The sequence below is a fragment of the Rhinopithecus bieti genome, unplaced genomic scaffold (genome assembly GCF_001698545.2).
Source record: "Rhinopithecus bieti isolate Rb0 unplaced genomic scaffold, ASM169854v2 scaffold_64915, whole genome shotgun sequence".
NCBI classification, from domain to species: domain Eukaryota; kingdom Metazoa; phylum Chordata; class Mammalia; order Primates; family Cercopithecidae; genus Rhinopithecus; species Rhinopithecus bieti.
Genome location: NW_016825936.1, coordinates 1,759,362 through 1,781,273, shown reverse-complemented (window position 1 = coordinate 1,781,273; position 21,912 = coordinate 1,759,362).

Sequence of the window (21,912 nt, the reverse complement as noted above, 5' to 3'; positions counted from 1 at the left end):
ATATAATTATTTATTATATAATATATAACATACTTTTATATAGCACTGTATATATTTTAATAAATTCTATCTAATAATATATACATATGCTGCCCATGAGAAAATTCACCAAGGTAGCTGTATTAGTCTGTTCTCATGCTGCTAATGAAAACATACCTGAGACTGGGTAATTTATAAAGGAAAAACATTTAATTGACTCACAGTTCAGCATGGCTGGGGAGGCCTTAGGAAACTTACAATCATGGCAGAAGGGGAAGCAAACACATCCTTCTTCACATGGTGGCTGCGAGAAGAAGTTGCAAGCAAAAGGGGGAAAAGCAAACCATATCAGTAGCTCACATAATGGACCATAAAAGAAACCTCAATCAATTTTTTAAAAATTGAAATCATAGATAGCATTTTATCTGACTCTAACAAAATAGAACTAAAGACTAATATTAGAAAGACAAGAGCGCTATCTCTAGAAATTTGAAAATTACATAATATACTTCTAAATTATTTATGTCAATAGTAAATCTAAAGAAAGTTAAAAAATATATTTTACTAAGTAAAAATGTAATACAGATAAATAAGTAGAAGCAGCAAAAGCACTGTTGAGATAGAAATTTATGATACTAAATGCTGACATTAAGAAAAAGGAAATGTTTTGAATCAATTATTTGAGTTTGTATCTCAAATAGCAAAATATATCCAACACAAGCAGAAGAAAGGACATTGTAGACAAACACAGGATTCAATGAAACTGAGGATAGAAAACAATAGGGAAAAGCAATTGAGAAAAATCAATGTAGCAAAAAATTCATTCTGCATATTCAACAAAATTGATTAAAACCCCAGCAAGGCTGACAAAGATAAAAAGATGAAAAAAGTCACCAATATCAGGAGTGAAACAAGGGGTATTACTACTAACCCTGAAGCCATTACAAGATAATAAAGGAACACAATAAGAAACTCTGTGCTCATAAATTTGATAATTTAGAAGAAATGGATCAATTCCTCAAAACCCACAAACTAACAATATTCAAACAAAATGAAAGAGACAAGCTGAATACTCCTATAATTACTAAATAAATTAAATTTATAATTTAAAATCTCCTGAAAATAAATTCCAGGCCCAGAGTGTTTTACTGAGGGAAACTATCAAATAATTAAAGAAGAACTAACACCAACTTTACACAATCTTTTCCATAAAACAGAACAGGAAGGAACACTTACCAACTCATTCAAAAAAAGAAGCAAAATAAAAAAGTAAAAAAGGGAAAAGGGAAGATAGAAAAAGTGAAAAAGTGCAAACAAATATATTTCTTTAACTTACAATAATCCTCATCAAAATATTGGTGATTAAATCCAGAAATGAAGAAAAATAACCATTCACAAAAACCAAGTGGAATTTGTTTCAGGTACACAATATTGTCTCAATATTCTAAAATCGGTTAGTATAGTCTACCACATTAGCAGACTAAAGATGACAAATTGTATGAATGCATCAAGCACTACAGAAAAAAAGCATATTAAAAAATATAATATGCATCTGATATGGTTTGGCTGTGTCCCCACCCAAATCTCATCTTGAATTGTAGTTCCCATAATTTCTATGTGTCCTACCAGTGGGAGGTAATTGAATCCTCAGGGTGGATGTTTCCCATGCTGTTCTTGTGATAGTGAATAAGTCTCATGAGATCTGATGGCTTTATAAAGGGCAGTTCCCCTGCAGATGCCCCCTTCCTGCTACCATGTAAGATGTGTCTTGCTTCCCCTTTACCTTCCACCATGACTGTGAGGCCTCCCCAGTCATGTGGAACTGTGAGTCCATTAAACCTCCTTTTATAAGTTACCCAGTCTTGGGTATGTCTTTATTAGAAGCATGAGAACAGACTAATACAGTATCAATTACAAACCTCTCAGAAAACTAAAAATTGATGACTGCTTTCTCAACTATATAAACAGCATCTACAAAAAAAAAAAAAAAAAAAAAAACCTATAGATTATGTTACACTTAACAGTGAATAACTGAATGCTTATGATATAATGTTGGAAATAAGGGAAGTGTATTAGTTTTCTACCACTGCTAAAGTGAAGTGCCACAAATTTTGTGGCTTAGAACAATATATATTTATTATCTTACTCTTTTGGTGTTCCAAAGTATGATATCAGTTTCACTGTGCTAAAATCAAGGGGTTAGCAGCAGTAATTCATTCTGCAGACTCCAGAAAATAATCTGTTCTATGCTTCTTCCAACTTCTAGAGGTCACAGGAATCTCTTGGCTCAGACTTTTCCTACGTCTTCATAGCCAGCAATGCTTAGCTAAGTCTTTCTCACATTGGATCACCCTGACATTCCTTTTCTATAGTAAAATCTCTCTCTGTCTTGCTGTTGTAAAGACATTTATGATTACCTTAGGCATGCAGAATAATCTAGAATAATCTCTCCATCTCAACATCCTCAAATTAATCACATGTGAAAATGTCTTTGTACCATGTAAGGTGACATATTCACAGGTTCCAGTAGTTAGATGTTGTTATCTTCAGGAGGGTGGGAGGGAGTATTATTCAGCCTACTACGACAAAGATATGGTAGGCTCTTACCACTCTTATTTAATACAATACAGAAGAGTTCAGACAAATATGGTAAGAAAACTAATTAAACTCTACATAGTGGAAAGGAGCAAATAAAACTTTTTTTTCTTTTTTTGTGGAGCTGACATGATCAAGTAGAACACTTCAGGAAATCAAAAAAAGTTTGTAAAATTAATAATGAGCTCAGCAAGATCACAGATGCAAGATCAACAAACATACATTAATTGCATTTCTATATATGAACAGGTGGGGACTGAAATTAAAATACAATATCATTTACAATCACTCCAAAGCAAATGAATTCCTTAAGTGTCAAATGAACACATGTGCAGAATCCAGATGCTGACAATTACAAAATACGGATGAACTAAAGCAAAAGAAGATCCACACAAATAGAAAGACATACTATGTTCATGAATTGAAAGACTTATAGTAAAGATATTAATTATGCCCATATTCATCTATAGTTTTAATGCAATTTCTATACAATTCTGGCAAAGATTTTGAATATATGGTCAACTTCATTTTAAATTTGTATGGAAAGGCACATACTCTCAAACAGCTAAAATTGTCTTGAAAAAATAAAATAACAAGAATCGCTATCTGATTTGAGACACTATGGTACTCAAGATACTGTGGTATTGGTAGAAGAGAAGAAACATAACCAAGTGGAACAGAATAGAGAACACAGCGAAAGACCCAAATAAATATGCAGAACATTTTTTGGACAATGTTACAAAAGCAATCCAATGGGGAAAAGAATAACCTTTCAACGAATTGCTCTCAAAAGAGCAATTAAATATCTATAGGACAAAAAAAAAAAAAGAAAAAAAAAGAGAGAGAGAGAGAGAACTCTGACCTAAATCTGTACAAAATCTATATCTCAAAAACATCTCACAAACTTTAATATAAAATAAAAAACTATAAAACTTGATACAGTTTGGCTTTGTCCCTTGGCTGTGTCCCCACCCAAATCTCATCTTGAATTGTAACTCCGACAGTTCCTACATGTCATGGGAGGAGCCTGGTGGGAGGTAATTGAATCATGGAAGCGGGTCTTTCCCATACTGTTCTCATGATAGTGAATAAGTCTCATGAGATCTGATGGTTTTAAAAATGGGCATTTCCCTGCACAAGCTCTCATCTCTTTTCTGCTTCCATATGAGACGTGCCTTTCACTTTCTGTTATGATCGTGAGGCTTTTCCAGCCACATGGAACAAAAGAGGTACATTAAACCTCTTTTTTATTTGTAAATTGCCCAGTCTCTGATATGTCTTTATCAGCAGTGTGAAAACTAATACAGAACTTTTATTTAGAAAACATATTAGAAAATTTTTGTGAGTTAGGCAGAGTTCTAAAACTTGACACCAAAGTAAAAATAACTTAAATATTAATAAAGTTTACTAATCAAAGTTAAAAATTTTTGATTGGTAAAAGATCCTATTGTAAAGAGGATGGAAAACCAAACCTCAAACTGAGAGAAAGTATTTGCAAAACACAAAACTGCCAAAAGACTAATATCTAGTATATATAAAAACCTTTTAAAACTTGACAGTTAAAAAAAACCAATTAGAAAATTGGCAAAATATGTAAACATATGTGTCACCAAAAACAATATACAGATGGCAAGTAAGCACATAAAAAGGTGCTTCAACATGACTAACAGAGAAATGCAAATTAAAACCACATGATATATTACTACCCATCTGTCAGAATGACTTTTAAAAAATAGGGACAACAATAAATGCTGGTGAGGATGTTGAGGAACTGGATCTCACACACTGCTGAAGGATATGGAAAATAGTATAGCCACTCTGGAACTCCAAACAGGCAACTATCTTACAACCCAGCAATTGCCCTTTCATGCATTCATAATAATGTATATGAAAGGTCTAGCATGCCGTGGAACATGACTTAACAATAAAGAAGAATGAACTATTGATATATGCAACATCTTGGATGTATCTCCAGGAAAATACAAATGAAAAAGAAAGCCAATCCCAAAAGATTCCATAACAAATAATATCTTGAGATAAATAAATTATAGAAATGGAGAATGGTGTCCTTGGGGATGAAGAATTAAAGATGGGTGTGGTTTTAAAAGGGCAACAATGATGATGAAATTCTTCTGTATTTTTATGGTATCAGTCTTAGGAATTTTTACTGTATCATTTGTATCTTGATTGTAATATTATACTATAGTTATACCAGATGTTTCCATTGGGAAACCAGGCAAGTGGTACACAGGATCTACGTACTATTTCTAATAAGTACATGTGCATCTATAAATTAATATTTTAATGCTTAGTTAAAATATTTATTGTTAAATGTCTATTGTGTTTAATCCTGTATTTTCTCTCCATGTACTGTTTTTCTTTTTTAAGAATTCAGATGTATATCATCAGTGTGGTAGTAGGAGTATTAGCAACAATCATGTTTATGTTTTGTACATCCTTAGATTTATTTCTGATTTTGCTACTAACTTCAATGGGACTTTTCCCATTAAATTTATTAATTGGTTATTGTTACTGTATAACATTACTTGGTTTGTTCCTTCCCTCCCTTCCTCTCCTTTTCCTATCTCCTTCTCTCTTCTTTTTTTAATTCTTCCTTTCATTCCTTATTGACTGCATAAACAAAGCTGTGAGTTAATGCTATCCTTAGTTGAGGACAGCTTAATAATTTTATTCCATACAAGGCATCATCATTTTTTATTTACATGCATATTTATTTATTCTCTTTTGTCACAAATCTCTCACGTCTCTGCCTCTGTATATAGGAAACCACTTTAATACGTTTAAAGTAGATTTTGATAGTTCTATTATTTTATTACAAGATGAATTTCTTTCAGTGTGTGTATTTTTAATTTATAGGAATGTTATCAACTCACTGATTCTATTATTTTATCTTCTCTTTCCCCCTAAGTACTTGTTTTGAAAGATCTATTTGTGTTTCTATGTATTCAATTGCTCAACTACTTTTAATTGCTGTGACATAGTCAGTGGTGCACATCCACCTTTTAATAATCAACTAATAGTCACGGAAATTCAGAGTGCCTCCAACTCCCCACCACCACATAAAATGCAACAAAGGGCACCCTCATAAATGTCTTCTTATGCACGAGGTAATAATTTCCTTGGGATATATACCTAGGAACGGAATGGCCAGTTAGTAGGATATGTGCACACTAATGTAACAGTACTGACAGATTGTTCATGGGAATAACTCCTCTAGTTCACATCCTATCCACACATGGGTGAAGCTCTTACCTCTTTGTTAAGTATAAAATCAGACTTTTTGATGTTTTAATATGCATTTTTCTGATTACTAATGACTTTTTGTTTAATTTTAATTTTTTAGAAACAGAGTTATCACTCTGTTACCCAGGCTGGAGTCCAGGGGCACAATCGCAGCTCACTACTGCCTGGAACTTCTGGGTTCAAGTGACCCTCACACCTCAGCCTCCTGAGTAGCTGGGCTTACAAGCTCCAGCCACCACATCCTGCTGATTTTAAACTTTTGGTCATTCTCTTTTTAACTTGTTGGGAGAGGGTTTCTTGTATGTAAATATCATTTTCATACCCTTAGCACATTTTCCATTATTAATGTATTTTCTTGTTGATTTCGTAAGTTCCTTATATCTTTGAATTTTTTTTAATTTTAGGCATTGCAAATAGTTTTAAAATAAATTTTATCTACTATTAATTTTCCGTAGTATTTTTTGATTGATAGGAGTTCTTATTTTGATTAGTCAAAATTATTGGTTTATTTCTTTATGGCTTGTGCTTTTGAAAGTTGATTAACTTTTCATCCCTGAAACATAAAGATATTCTCGTAACAGCATTACAATTACATATATATTTAAACCACTTGAGTTGATCATTGTCCATAGTCCAGTGTTTTTCCATATAGTAAACCAACGTTTTCATCATTTCCTGATTTATTTCTGGTGCCCCCACTTTTATGTAATAATCTAATTTCCATTGGTTCAAATATCTGTTCTTCTACCAACTCCACCTTGTTTTCATCCCTAAGGCTTTGTAATGTGTACTATACAGGGAAAGTCAACTTTCTCTCTTTTTTTTTCAAGTTGAACTTATTAATTATTCATGGACCTTGATTTCTCCTCATAAATATGTAAGTAAACTTATTGAGGAGTTCTGAAAACATATCCAAAGGGAATATTCATTGAATTTTCAATTAATTTATACACTGACTTGGGGATAATTATTATCTTTAAGAGAACTGTTGTCTCACTTTACAGTAAGGGCCGGTAGATTTCAGTCCATGGACCAAATCTGGCCTGCTGCTTATTTTTATATGGCTCACAATCTAATAATGTTGAAAAATATTTTAAGGCATGTGAAAATACATGAGATTTTGTAATTTCACGTGGTCCATAAGTCAAAGTTTTGCTGAGTACAGCCACACCTTAAATTTGTTTACAGATTGTCTATGGTCATTTCCTATACATATTCCTTCAAAGCAAATAGTTGCAAATAGAATCCAGACACACAAAAAGAGTGAAAAAAAGACCCATAAAGCCTAAAAAATTTCCTATCTCCGGTACTCACAAAAAAGTTACTTATTTGCCTGGAGCAATAAAAGCTTGTAGATTGAGAACTTCTTTTGTGAGAGTTTTACAATTTTTACCATAAGAGTTTAACTGTTTAATCTAAACAGTTGGGAGGCCGAGGCGGCGGATCACCCAGAAATCAGGAGATCGAACCATCTCTGGCTAACACGGTGGGGAAACCCCGTCCTACTAAAAATACCAAAGAATCGCTGGGCATGGTGGGGCGGGTGCCTATAGTCCCCAACTCCTCGGGAGGCGAGACAGAGTAATGGCGTGTACCCCGGAAGCGGAGCTGCCAGTGAGCCGAGATCCGCGCCCACGCGTCCCAGCCTGGGCCGACAGAGCGAGACTCCCCATCTCCAAAGAAAAAAAAAAAACAACACCAACAACAAAAAATCTAAACAGAATTATGGCTTGTTGCCATAATGTTAAAACTAGCATATTGCTTATTAATTTTTAATTAGCCTATTGCTGTTTTCAAGAATTTCTATTTGTTTAAGGTGATGTGACATTATGGACAGGATTGTTGAACTATTACTTCCAAATTTTGATTAGTAATTTGTCAACCTGGATGGATTGTACATGTGCAAATAAAATAAAAATTTTTTCTTCGTTTACAACTTAAATTCTAATCCCCTTTCTTTTCTTAAAGCTTTGTTCAAGCCCTCCCAATACTATACTTAAAAGTTGTGATGTTGGTAGATCATTCCTTTATATTGAAACTTAAGGGGTTATATTCAAAGTTTAATTCTCCAAAAGCAGCTTAAGATTTGGGAATGCAAACATATCATATTGTATAAATGTAATTTCTAATCTCAATATTGTTATTATCACTTATAAGTAAGCAACCAAAGTGAATGAAAGTATTGTTTTTCTCACATATTATAAGATGATATTATAATTCTATTAATGGTAGATACACCATCACTAAATTTTCGATGTTAAAAACTCCTATTCTTAACTCCTCAGATAAATTCTACTTAAAAATGACAGTATATTTAATACATGAATTGCTTTTGGAGAGCTATATATGATAGTTTGGGTTCCTATAACGATGTACAATATATAATAAGTTTAGATTCAAATTCCATCATGAGTATTTCTTATAATAAGTTTTATAAACACAATAATTATACCTTTATAAAAAACATTATATGTTGCTTTATGTTTTCCTGCTCTCTAGAATAAGCTATATAAATTGAAATTCATTCTTCTTGGAAATTATTTGTAACTCACCAATAAAAGCATACGGACCTCAGTTTTGGTGGGAAAGAAGATCACCCACTACCATTTTATTTTCTAAATAGTAACTGTTCTATTCCAGCACTCTATTTCTTTTTCAATTTTGGTAAGTTTTAAAGTGTTTTATTTTCATTCTCCTGGATTTTCTCCTTTTTCTTTTGAAAATTTAGCCAAATAACTTTTAATTAACGTTTATTTTGCTCATCTGCCCTGTAAGTTTTATGTTTTATTGACTTTTTAGAGTTTTATTATTTCCTCCTTCTTTTACTTTATGCTGTTATTTTTTAACTACTTGAATTATATGTGTAATCCATTTATTTATTTATTTTCCTTTTATTTCTTTTTTGTTTGTTTGTTTTTGGAACAGTGTCTCTTTCTGTCACCCAGGCTGAAGTGCGGCAGTCCAATTATGGCTCACTGCAGCCTCCACCTCCCCAGCTGAATCCATTCTCCTGCTTCAGCTTCCCAACTAGCTGGGTCCCCATGCATGTGCTAACGTGCCTGGCTAATTTTTGTATTATTATTGTTTTTTATTTGTAGAGATGAGATTTTGTCATGTTGCACAGTCTGGTCTTGAACTCCTGGGCTCAAGCAATCTGCCTGCCTCAGCCTCCCAAAGTACTAGGTATTTCTTTAATACACTATTTTTTTAGGTTTAGCAGAGAGTTCCCATATACACACCTACACACACACACACACACACACACACACACACACAGCTTCCCTCACTCTCAACAGCTCACACTGATATGGACACAAGGCAGAAGCGCAGGGTCCCTCGCAAGGACTCCATCCTTAAGAAACCTGGACCCACGGCCTTAAATGAAAACAGGCATTCCTGTTTTCAGGCCTGAATGATGCCTTTTCCAAGACCACTCTGGCCTGCTCCACCCCCAATCCTGTGCCCATAAGAACTTCAACCCCCATGCTCCAAAAGAACGGCAGGGGCATGACAGAGAAGGAGAGAAGAGAAGAAGCCTCTGAAAGTTGAGAGGAGTTCAGCTGGGGATGGTAGGAGAGGAGTTTGGCCGTCCCCAGGTGAAATTATCTCCCCACTCCAGGAGAAGATAATCTTCCCCCACCATCTCCTTTCCAGCTCCCCTTCCACTGAGAGCCACTTTCACTGCTTAATAAAACATCTGCATTCACCATCCTTCAAGTCTGTGTGACTTAATTCTTTCTGGACGCCAGGCAAGAACCCAGGTACCAAGAGGGCAGGATGTAAAAGTCACCCTCACTCCCTGCTGAGCTGGTTAACACATCCTTCCGTGGACGACAGGGCTAAAAGAGCATTTAGCACACTTGGGCTCTGCCACAGGAACAGTACAAAGCCTGCTCCTGCTGGAAAAAAGTAACAGGCGATTCCAGCTCACTTTTTTCTTGAGTTGTTTTCTGTTGTTTGTTTGTTTTTCTATAAGGTTCCCATCAACCATGGGTTGTAGCAGTACTCCTACATGGTAGATTTTGTGCGCTTTTACTGAGTGTTATTTTTACATTAGTTTCTTCAGTTGTAATTTCCATTCATTAGAAAGAATATATATCTAGAATTGACACTTATGTGCAAACTGAGATTTATTTCTTTATGAGATTTTAAAAAATTTTCCATTCAGAACTCCAAAGCAAAGACAGAAATTCCTGTAGGTTCAATGACTAAAGAACATGGATTTACTCATACTCAATGGCAGGAATAATAATTCCAAAATCCTAGTCAAGGTGGAATCTTGTGTAATTTTGAGAGCCGAAACACATAATTCATGTTTCTGATTGAGTTTTTATATTCAAGTACAAAAGACCCCTCGTTCATCAAATAATCATCTTTTGAACTTATAGCTCTGTATTATTCCCCTTTTTCTTTTGTGTTTTCTTTGCATTCTCTTTTTTTCTTTCTTTTTGAGCTGGCTATATTCTATATTTGTCACTATTTTATAATGTCAAGCATATCTTCATGTATAACAGGAGAAGGCATCTGTGTTTGTTTAGCTCACATGATGTAGAAATGAAAACTTCAACTAGGATTTCATCTTGGGAAAGTCACTTAATTCCATTAGGCCTCATTTTTCTTAGTACAATGAAATTTTTTTACAATGAAAATTTTGGAACTAAATGTAGTTTGGATTCTCTCTGCAAAAAGTCTATAAACTTATAATTATCTGATATAGTAAATAATTACTGGAATGAGAAATATATGCCAGAATAAAAGTAAAATTTCAAACTATACTTAGCAATTAGTAGACTTTAATGTCTCTTACCCTTCGAATATCATATGAGGGTTTCTAAATAGACATATTTACCTACATTTAACAAGTAGCTCTGATGGAAGAAGTTATCTAAAGAAAGGCTAGAAGCAGAGAAAACCATTTGCAAATGATATAAATTGATTGATATGTTGGTGCTGCAGACTGAAAGGTTATGTCCTCCCGAAATGCATATGTTAAAATCCTCGCCTTCCAGGTGATGGTATTGGAAGGTGGGGCTTTTTGGAGATGATTAGGTTATGATGGCAGTGCCCTGTGAATAGGATTGGTGCCCTTATAAGAGACCCCAGAGAGCTGTCTAGCTGTTCTTCCGCTATGTGAGGACACAGTGAGCTGATGGCTGTCTATGAATCAGGAAGAAGGCTCTCATCAGATACTGAATCATCTTCCAGCACCTTGACCTTCATCTTCCCAGCCGCAAGAACCATGAGAAATAAATCTCTGTTATCTAAAATCCATCCTGTCTGTGTCTATAGTATTCTACTAGGGCAATCTGAACTCAGACGTTGGAAAATTTTCTGCATGGATCTTTCTCCTCCCAATCCTCACTTTCCCCAACAGAGCCTTGTAAGTGCTTTTACTTTTCAATGAAAGTAGATGAAATTAATACCTGGTGAGTTTCTTCAGTTGTTAAACAGGTTACTTGAATGCTGCTTCCAAGAAACTGACTGGGAACACAATCAGGGAGATGATTATGTAACCCACATTATTACCTTATTAAATATTTCCCATGATTTCTTGATTTTCTGCGGTTTCACAAAAATGAGCAAAAACATAATCCTGCACCATCTTAAATAATATTAGAGAGTTTTGACTGCATGTGTACTGAGAGCCAATCATAGCAATACAAGGAACAAAGCACCCACTATCCCTGGCCTTCTGGAACAGTGTTGTACTATGGAGGTTAAAACTCTATGCATTGGAGCCCTTTATCAAACAATGTTTAACTCTCTTTAGTTCTTCAATGATTTCCATTTGTAGCGAATAGCTAGAAATACCAGTGCAGTATTTGGCATTGCATTTAACCAAATATAAAGACAGTGAAATATTTTGATTAGCTTTTGTATTTTTTTTTCAGGTCTTTTTCATAACATTGGACATAAATGACCCAAATTATATTCTGGTCTGGAAAGAGGAAGCAACTGTCAGTTTGGCAGATATTAAGTTTATAATTTAAAGATTATTAAATTTATACAAAGTAGAAATAAGCAACGAAGCTGGTAAGTTAGGTTCAATGTTTGTGGCTGGTTAAACATTGGTGCTAAGGAGTCAAAACTTCATTCAACAGACAGTGAAAAACCACTGAAGATCTGTTGTACAAATGAGCAACCTGAGTTCTGCTTCGGAAAAAATCAGTTTAATGCCAAATACAGTATGTATGACAGGAGATGTCAGTTTCAAATTATCTATACTGACATAAAACTAAATCTATCAATAAAAAATTTTTAGTTCAGTTTATAAAAGCCATCCTATTAATGTAGCCTACCAGACTCAGGTACTTGAGTTCATGGTAAATCTAGCTCTTTTGAGTATGTAGGTATAATAATCCACATTTGATTTTAGATGTAAACCTTTTGCTATTTTTGTTTCTGTTCCAAGTGTAGAATTCTAATTTTTTAGCTGTTAGGTTCGTTTTGAAACTTGGTTAGTATTCTTATCATATATAATTGAAGTGTAAATGTCATAGTATTCCTTTAAAAACAAATGCCAATTAAAGTGAGAGATGTTGGCAACAGGAATGGGCTCACTTCATTTATTATAACATGTTTTGACCTTTTCATTATTTTGGTGGTAATTATTCTATTTTTTGCCACCAACACAAACTCAGATGGATTATTTGATACAGTTCTTTAATTTAACTCAGAGGTCATATTTTCCATTTGCTTGGATAGATCATTGATGCATTTCTTACCCCTATTTCTAAGCCTTCTTTTATTAATAGCTAATTTATAGGTTTGTTCATTGGAATTTCAGAAGAAAATCAACAAATGTTATAGCTTAAATTATCTGTCTGGATTATTAATTTACTTCCATTAATGCCAGTTTTAATATTCATATTGTTGCATTGCTATTGGGAGTTCACTTTTCTTTCCTCTAACAGAAGACTGACAACTCATTAAGAATAAAGATAGTATCTTACTCATCCTTCTACTTTCAGTATTTAGTACTTCCACTGAGACAGATATTATTTTTAAATGAAAGAAAAGCATGCTTATATCTGAAAAAGTGGACTTATATCCATTCTAACTACCCTTATTATTTTATTACAAGTTTCTAAGAATATCCAAGGGTTTCATAGTCTTTGTATTACCTACAGCCTTATAAAGTATTTTCTTAAAAATTTTAATTAAAATGAAGTTATTTAAACATATTTTATTTTCCACTTGTTCTTAGCTTCCAATGAATTGTTATTTTATGTTAATGTACATACCTTTGAGGATAACTAGCCAGTATATTGCATTTTTAAAATAGCAAACAAAAAACCAACATGAAACAACTCCTAACACAAAAAAAAATTCTCTTGTTTCTGCATATACTAAAGAATTGCTTCAATTTGGTTTGCTGATTTAATAAGTATTGTTTATCTATAAGGAGCTTTAGAAATGGGGTCAAACTGATCTAGAAAAATAAAGAAAATTAGATGAGTAGAGAATTAGTACTAATTAGTAACTTCTTCATATACTATTAAAAAAAGATGGCATGGAGATACTCATCTCTACCTAAGCCAAATAGAAAGTGAGTATTACCAGAAGAATACAATACATTCAAATGAACAACAAAGTCCTCAAGGAAAATTAAACCCAGATAGATGGGATCAGAGATTGCATCAGTGGATATAACTGGTAATATATACATATGTGCGTGTATATTTTATATACACATAGGTGTGTGTATGTACCTGTGTGTATTTACAAATAAGAACCAGATATGAATGATTAAAGGATACACCAAACAAGTAACATAGCAGAAGCTGTGAGTAATGATCGGTAAATGCTTGCCTATGGACAGTTGGTGAAGGAAATAATTTATTTAGCCATAGAAAAGACAAATGGACTGAGAAGTTGGAACCAAAGAGGAAACAGAGATACGGCACATGTGTGAAAAATGCAACTCTGGTCAGAGCGTAGGAGGGAAAAAAATGCAGCAGTTGACAGTAAATGACAAATTTCTAAGTTATTTGGGGAAAAAAATGGATTACTATATTCAAAGCTGTGTTTAGAAGCCCAGATGTGAACTAAGAGTGTCCAGGGCCCTATTGAAGGCTGTGAACCATCTGCGACAGGCAACCAGTCTTCAGGATTGGACCTGAGAGGGCTCGGGTGTTGTTTGGTCTCCACAGTTCATCTTCTTAGCAATACATGGGGAAACACCTTGATGTCAGTGAGAGACCCATAAGCATGAGAATAAAGGGCTTTTGTTGATTCATGATTCTTTCAATCTGACTGGGGCAACCCTTACAATTCATCAAAAGAAATGAGGATACACGGAGATTTCAGTTGAGCATTTAAACCCAGACACTGAGTTTTGGTTTTGTTAGCTTTGTATCAACCCACTCAGAAAATGTGAATGTGAAGAAAAAGGTTTCCGTGATTGAAATTGGTTGCCATATTGTGGATCAGTTCATGAGCATTTGGACATGAGTCATTTCATGTTGAACAAACTATGCTTTCCTCTTTAAGCGTAGGCTTAAAATAAAATTAACTCTCATAGGGTTCATTTCATTACTTTAGGCTGGAATAGACAATATCTTTGCTGGAGTAAGTAATGCAATAATGCCAATTATTTGCATGATTCAGTTATTATTTACCTATGTTACTATATACTGCTAATTTTTGAGCAGTAATTTCTAAATCATTTGACATATGTAAGGAAACACAGATCTTAAATCAGGAGTTGGCAAACTTTTTCTATAAAGAGATAAGCAGTAAACATGTTTGGCTTTGCAGCAATATTATCTCCGTGACAACTACTCAACTTTGCTCTTTTAGTCTTTCAGCAGCTATGAGTAACATGCAAATAAATCAGAGGGGCTGTGTTCTGATAAAACTTTACGAAAGCAGGGAGTAGGCTGGATTTGGCCTATGGGCCACCGTTTGCTATCTCTTCTCCTAAATAGTCACCAAACTTAACGATTTCCATTCACAGTCATGAAATCTTTTGTATCTCTAGGTTACCTTCCACAGCAGCATTTTTTCTAAGGCAATGACTACTTGTAGGTCAATACTGATTCTCCCAGTACCAGGGGCAGCTTAAGGGTGATGAATTAGGCTGTCGACTCCAGACCATGTATGTCTCCACAATTTTTCAATTAGAAGTAGGAAACAGGGAGGAAAGGGGCATTGGGATAATAGGGCATGTTTCTACTTTAATGAAGCCACCTAAATTAAGTGAAGAGTGTTGAATTCACTATTCATAAATACTAGCATCTTTTGCTATTAAATTTTCCATCTCTCTTTTATTCTTTTAATGTATGCTGTAACATAGATGTATCACATAAGCAATGCATGTATAATATAATGTACCATTTTATCATAAATAGATTAATATATCATTTAAAATAGGATCCAGGGGAAAATGCAGTTAGTATAAAGTCAGAGTTGGTAAAACATGTTGGATGTCCCATTTGTCCATATTCATTAACAGATGCAAACTTGATGAAGATATCTTAAGATGTAGAATTGTGTTTAGCATTCAGACAGGTACTCTGCTAAGTGCTAAGTCATGTAAGAGTTTGAATCACATGAAATTGCTGTTTTTAAGTCAAAAGACAATAGAATATTAGGAATTTCATAAATCTAAAAAAGTATTGAAGAAGATTGGCATTGACTCTTTCCCGCAGGAAGTTAATAGTCTGTCTTTGTACTAACAATTGCAAGCATAATAAATATTACCAATAGAAAAATAGAAGATGCATTAAGAGCATATAATGACAGAATTTAACACGTGTAGGAGATTAGAGAAAGCACCTTGAGTAGGGGGCATTTAGGTGGAGACCAACAAGATAAATAGGTCTTAGAAAAACACACAGAGAGAAGGACAAAGGGCGGCAAGGGCTACAGAGAATGTCACAAGTTTTGGGAGCCACACATCTCCAGGCTCAGAGGCAGGAGAGGATATAGATGTATTTGATAATGGATAACATGGTCACAATGAATTACGTTTCCCATATACACATTTAAAGATATATATACACACACACACATATATACTATTATATACTAATACTATATGATTATTTTACAGTATATATGATATAGCTTTAAATTAACTTATATAAATAAATTTCCCCAAAAAATATCTTAGTGTAATGGGATCCCATCCAAAAGATTGTGTTAATGCTCCACAGTTCTGAGAGGTATTGTTCTAAAGCAAGAACTCATAGCTTAGTTTGTTTAGTCTCAAAACCGCTAACAACGTGGAAATTCATAGATAAATCTTCAAGTAAATTTAACTTCAAGTTACCCTTCAAAACCTGGGCTTCTTGTCAGGCACTCCACCTCCTCTGCTCTAATCTCTTCTTCCTCTCCTTACAGGATAATTAGAACTTTCTTCTCTGACATTCTGCCAACACTATCTTCATGATGCCACCAATGTACACTTTTGCACTTTCCTGCTTTGTAAGTGCACCTGAGGATTAACATACATTCAGGACCTGCCCTTCTGTGGAACATACTTGCTGTGAGTCCTTGTTTCCTCTTTGTGAAGATCTAATGACAACTGACACATTGAACACTGTTATTTCTCTCCAGGTGCAGGGACTTTCTTGAGCCTCTAGAACTGCTCTTGTAAATGGTTTTAATGGTAGGCCTTTGCTACTAATGTTCAGGTAATAAATGCCTACATGTGTAATAGACAGAAGACTGATGTGTAAAAGAAGACATTCACCATAATCTGGTAGTGGAGTTTGGGGGATATCATTAACCCTCTCTCCCACAAAACTTTTGGTAACTACCATTTACCAAAAGTAATCTAAGAGATGTGTACAAGCAAATTGAGTTAAGCCAGCTAACAACAATTTGAAATCTATGATTACAGTGTTCTGCAGACCAAAGGGCACATACATTTCTTTTCGGGAAACTGAAGTTTGGGCAAAGAAATGTCCTGCCTCTGTAAATGAAGCATTGTAAAATACTTTAAAAATCATCTCCACTTTGGAGAAATGAACGATAATTGCTAACTTTTGATTTTTCCCGTTTACAGCTTCTCAAAGCCCTTTAATACGCATTCTCCCATCAGATCCTTGCAATGAAGATGTGACATTGATGTAATTTCTGGTTAGGCAAGAGGAATAGGCAGGCAGAGAGGCAGTCATTTGATACCCCACCTCTCTCCTTGACTTCTACTCCTTTCCATTTCCCAAAACCCTGCTTCGGAATAACGGTTTGAATTGTGAGATGCCTCACTCATAGCAACAGTATCTGTTGGCATTGTGTTGCTTTTCATTAAGAAAAAACATCCAGAGGAGACAAGACAGGAAATCTGCCCATACCTTGCTCATTGATGAAGGGAAATGATATCGGCTCTAAGGTTAAATCAAGGACAGCCAAAGTCGATTTGTTTTCGAGAAGTTCAGGCATTGAGGGAGTTGTTAACATCCTATTCTATTTGAATCAAACACCTGCCTTTATTTGTGTTGGGTAATGAGGAAAACAGGGTCTCTTAAATATAGTCTTTCGCTACAAATAGTCAATCTATTTTAAATTTAATTGTTATCATTGTCAAAGCATAGCCTCAGAGAGGCAGACTGATGTCTCCAAAATGCTCCTTAACTGAGTGGTAGGCACCCGGTTCTAATCGCTGCTCTGGTACTCATTAAGTATGTGGCCCAGGTTGATTAATTTCACATTTTCAGGACTCTCCATTCTCTCGATTGTCCATTTTCTCTTCTTATTGGTTTCCAGGGTGTCTTCCTTTTCCATTCTTAGTGAGGTTGCCTTTACTCAGGAGCTCATCTTTTCTTCCTTGGAGGATTGTAATATATTTATATTTACATTATGTAATATATTTATATTTATATTATGAAATATAAATATATTTTTCATATTGCTGCCAGTGGTTTCTTATTAAAATGTACATCTTATCACATCATTCTCTCAATTAAAGTCTTTCAAGGATTTTTTGTATTTCAACATGAAGGTCTAACTCTTTAGCTTATATAAAGGAAGCTGCAGAAACTAGGCATGCCTATTCACTGCCCTTTCTAGGGAAGTTTCTTCCAGTCCAGTTATTCCAAAATTATTACATTTCCCTGAATACATCCAATGTATTCAGCTCTAGATTTTTAAATATTTTATATTACCTTCTGTCCTCCTTCTACAGAAATCACTTGGCTCGCCCCTTCTTGACATTCTCTAAGAGGCTCAGACATTACCTCCTTCTGGAAGGCTCCCCTAATTTCTCCAGTCTGGATCTGGGCCCATCTCTTTGCAGATGTTGCACCTTGAGAGCCCATTCAGCATAAAGCTTTGCAGCTGGCATTTTTGGTGACTATTTCCGTTTTTCCCTCCAGCTACCTCGAATTAAATGTGAACTTTTTCAGGGGAAGGGCTGTGCTTTCATCTCTACTTTTTCTGAAATGTACTTGATAAATGGCTGTTGTAGAAGACATAAATACAAGACAACTAGATAAGAGCACTGGACTCTATTATTCCATCCATTTATGAGCACATTCAAAATCATTTTGCCTACTAGAAAGTCACTGGTATGAGTTTCATCTTTCTTTTGTTCCAAAAAACAGAAGTGTAGATTAAATAAGTCTTTGCAGAATAAAAATAATCCTATATCCTAAATTTGCACCTTAAATCAAGTGGCAGCCAACAACACACCCTCCACTGCCAACCCCAATATCAGTTATACTCAACATCTGGGCGAGTCCAATTGCACGGGGATGTAAGTTAATAAGATGCCTACTGTAATTCAGGGAAGATAAAAAGTGACATAATGAACTTCACAGCAAAGAGGAAAATTAGAAAGTGATAAACAGAAAGTACTTTGAGTTGAGTGTCAATTAGATTCATGAACTACTCATTATGAATGGTTTTTCTCAAACCTGACATGGATACATATAGAAAAAATTCTTTTAAACAGAGAAACCATAAAAGGTCCCACATTCAATACAATATTTAACAAACAAAGAATACTATGATATAACCTGTGATAACATAGCAACTACAGAGCGACGCAGGGAGTGTTTTGGAAGTTAAGCAATGTAGATTTTCTTCTTAGATAACTATACGTAACTGCTTTGTGGTTCTAGGTTGTTTTCTTAATGTCTCTGAAATTTATTTTTTTCCCTGCATATGGAATTAGGAAGTTTATTCATATAATTCTAATTTCCTGCCTATTTATCATTCTATGAACCTGTAAACACTGTGTAGCAGTAAATAATGAATCTAGGCACATACAGAGATGGCTTATTGTCGCTTGCAAGAAAAGATGGAGAATCAGGGGATACCCAGTTACCCTAAGGGATATTTGGGGAAGAACAAGAAACTCCGGTTATTTGGGGATTCAAACAAAGTGTTTATGAAGCAAAGCTAGTCAGCTTCCAGGTAGAATGGGCCGGGTATAATCAAAGGAAGAATTGGTATTGAACTGCACCCCTTTTCTGGCCCATCAGAAGTCACAGGTTTTCTAAGAGTCATGGATTTTCTCCTGCCACAAATTCCTATGATTTTGTAGCTGATTGAGACCTTGAATCATCTAGTGCCCTCTCTCATTCCATTCATCTGAGGTCAAGAAGGTACGTAAGTGATTGGCAAAAGCTGGTGAGCAGGCCGGGTCTATTTCCCAATTGACCCTTTTCTCCTGCCCTCTGCTGCTTCTTTTGCCTAAAGGATATTTTGTAGCTATTTCTCTACACCATACCCTGCCACACACCCTGTACCTTTCCAGTTCTTCTTTGAAAGAGAACAAAATGAGGACTCTGCTAATTTAGATGGCAAATTTAAAATCAGTTTCGTTGAAATTGCTTTGATATCCTGTCTCACACCTAAAGAAAATAGTCAAATTATACAGCACAGACCAGGCATAATGACTCGTGCCTGCAATCCCAGCACTTTGGGAGGCCAAGGTGGGTGGATCACTTGAGGTCAGGAGTTCGAGACCAGCCTGGCCAACATGATGAAACCCAGTCTCTACTAAAAATGAAAAAAATTAGTCAGGCACGATGGGGTGCGCCTGTAATCACAGCTACTTGGGAGGCTGAGGCATGAGAATTGCTTGCACCCAGGAGTCAGGGATTGCAGTGAGCCAAAATCACGCCACTGCACTCTGGCCTGGGTAACAGAGAGAGACTCTGTCTCAAAACAAAAACCAAAAACAAACGAAACAAAAAATATATATACAGCATAGTCTTCTTCGTCTAGCATCAACAAGAAATGAATATTTTGCAGAATTAAATTTCTCAGCCCTTTTAGAGACACCATTTTATGAAAACATTTTTAGATTTATTTTAAAGAAAGCAATTGATGATTTGGTTTGAACATGAAAAAAGGTTGATCTTTTTATTTTCCATGACTGTAGTTACACAATTATCATATTAAGATTTAAATATAATCATAGAAAACTATTGGCATAGACAGGACAGTCTCATTTGGCTCTTCAGAAAATTGCTCCATTTCGTGCTATATTTTCTCTCAAATGCTTTTTTAGTCTACTTTCAAGTGTTTCATCATCAGTAGTTTGGGCTTCCCTTTACTCAAGCACTCCCTCTGGCTCCCTGCTTTAGAGTACTGAATGCTGAAAAAGCACAGAAGTAAATCAACAATGAGTGAGATGCACAAGCTTTTGTATGATATGCCTTTTACCACTAAGAGACCTGTTTTATCTTGCTCCCTACTTTTAATAAAATTAAAATAAACATAAATAAATAACAGTAACCACCATTTACTAAATAGTTACCATTTTCGAAGCACCTACTTGGGAGAAACAGAGTTGGTGATGTGGTCATATTTGCCTTAGAATAACAAGTAATTTGAAGATAATTGTCCCAAATTTGAGTCAAAGATGCAGCAACAAAATAAAATGAAGATCAAAAAGGTTAAGAATATAACAAGCCAGAAGAAAAAACATAAATGGGATAAAATACCTAATTTGGTCTTACTAGATTGTTCTTACTTTTCAGTTGGCCTCATTCCGTATGTTCTCCCTCACCTGCAACTTGCTTGAGTCAATAATTTTAATTATGTTTTCACAAGTGCAAGGAAGAGCAAATTGCTTTATTTCTGTAGCTTCTATATTTGATTCCATCTGTCTGCAGCTCTGTAGCACCCTATTTAGTTAATACTTATACCACCCATAACTCTAGGAGAAATGATTTGTAATTAAAGACTTAAATATTTTAACACTCTACCCCAAAATGCTTCTTAGCAAGTGTTAGTGCAGTGGGATAGTCATGTAGTGCACTCTTCATCTTTAATTTGTTAAATAAATTAACATATATTACTTTATGTTATGTTGTTAAATAAGATATTATAACTACTGGAATTAGGTGCTGCAATCTTGGTTTGGTTTAAGTGTTTTTTTTAAATTAACTTTATTGCATATTTTTACTAGAACTTTGACAGAATTCACTTTTAGCTGATTCCGAATTATTTTAATAGTAAAAATCCTATTTAATTGCAAAGCACAAGTTACTTTAAACTTTTCTCTGGAGGAAAGAAAGCTTGGCTGTTAAATTAATATTGCTGTAACAGAGAATTTGCTCAGAAAGATAATAATGTTAGATTTTCACAAAGTCTATGATGATCAAGAAATTTCATTCTCTGGACACTACTACTAAAAACCATAAGACAGTTTATGTTGGGCCTACAAGAAATTCATCCCTTCATGTTACTGGAGTTGCTAAACTAATTAATGGCATGATGATGTTGCAAGGGACTCATTAGGACTAAGTTAAGGGATTACTGTCAAGGAGTGTAACTAATATGTAATGAACAGTTCCAAATCTTGGTTATCAGCCCTACCTTTTAAGGAGATCACACAATTGGTTGTTTCTTGTTCATTTTGGCATGCGATTGGAAGCAACAATACTGAATAAATACTTTATGCTATAGATCTTTATGCTGTAGACTTTCTTGAGAATTTTTGTGAAAGAATGCAGAAATTCTTAAGTTTAAATCTTGGTTTTGCCATTTTCAAGTTGTGTAAACTTTGGTAAATTATTTGACATCTCTGAGCCTCAGTTATCATCTGTAAAATGAAGCTCAAGTCAGCTATTTTGCAGTACTTGTTTGAGAATTAATAATTTTAATTATTAA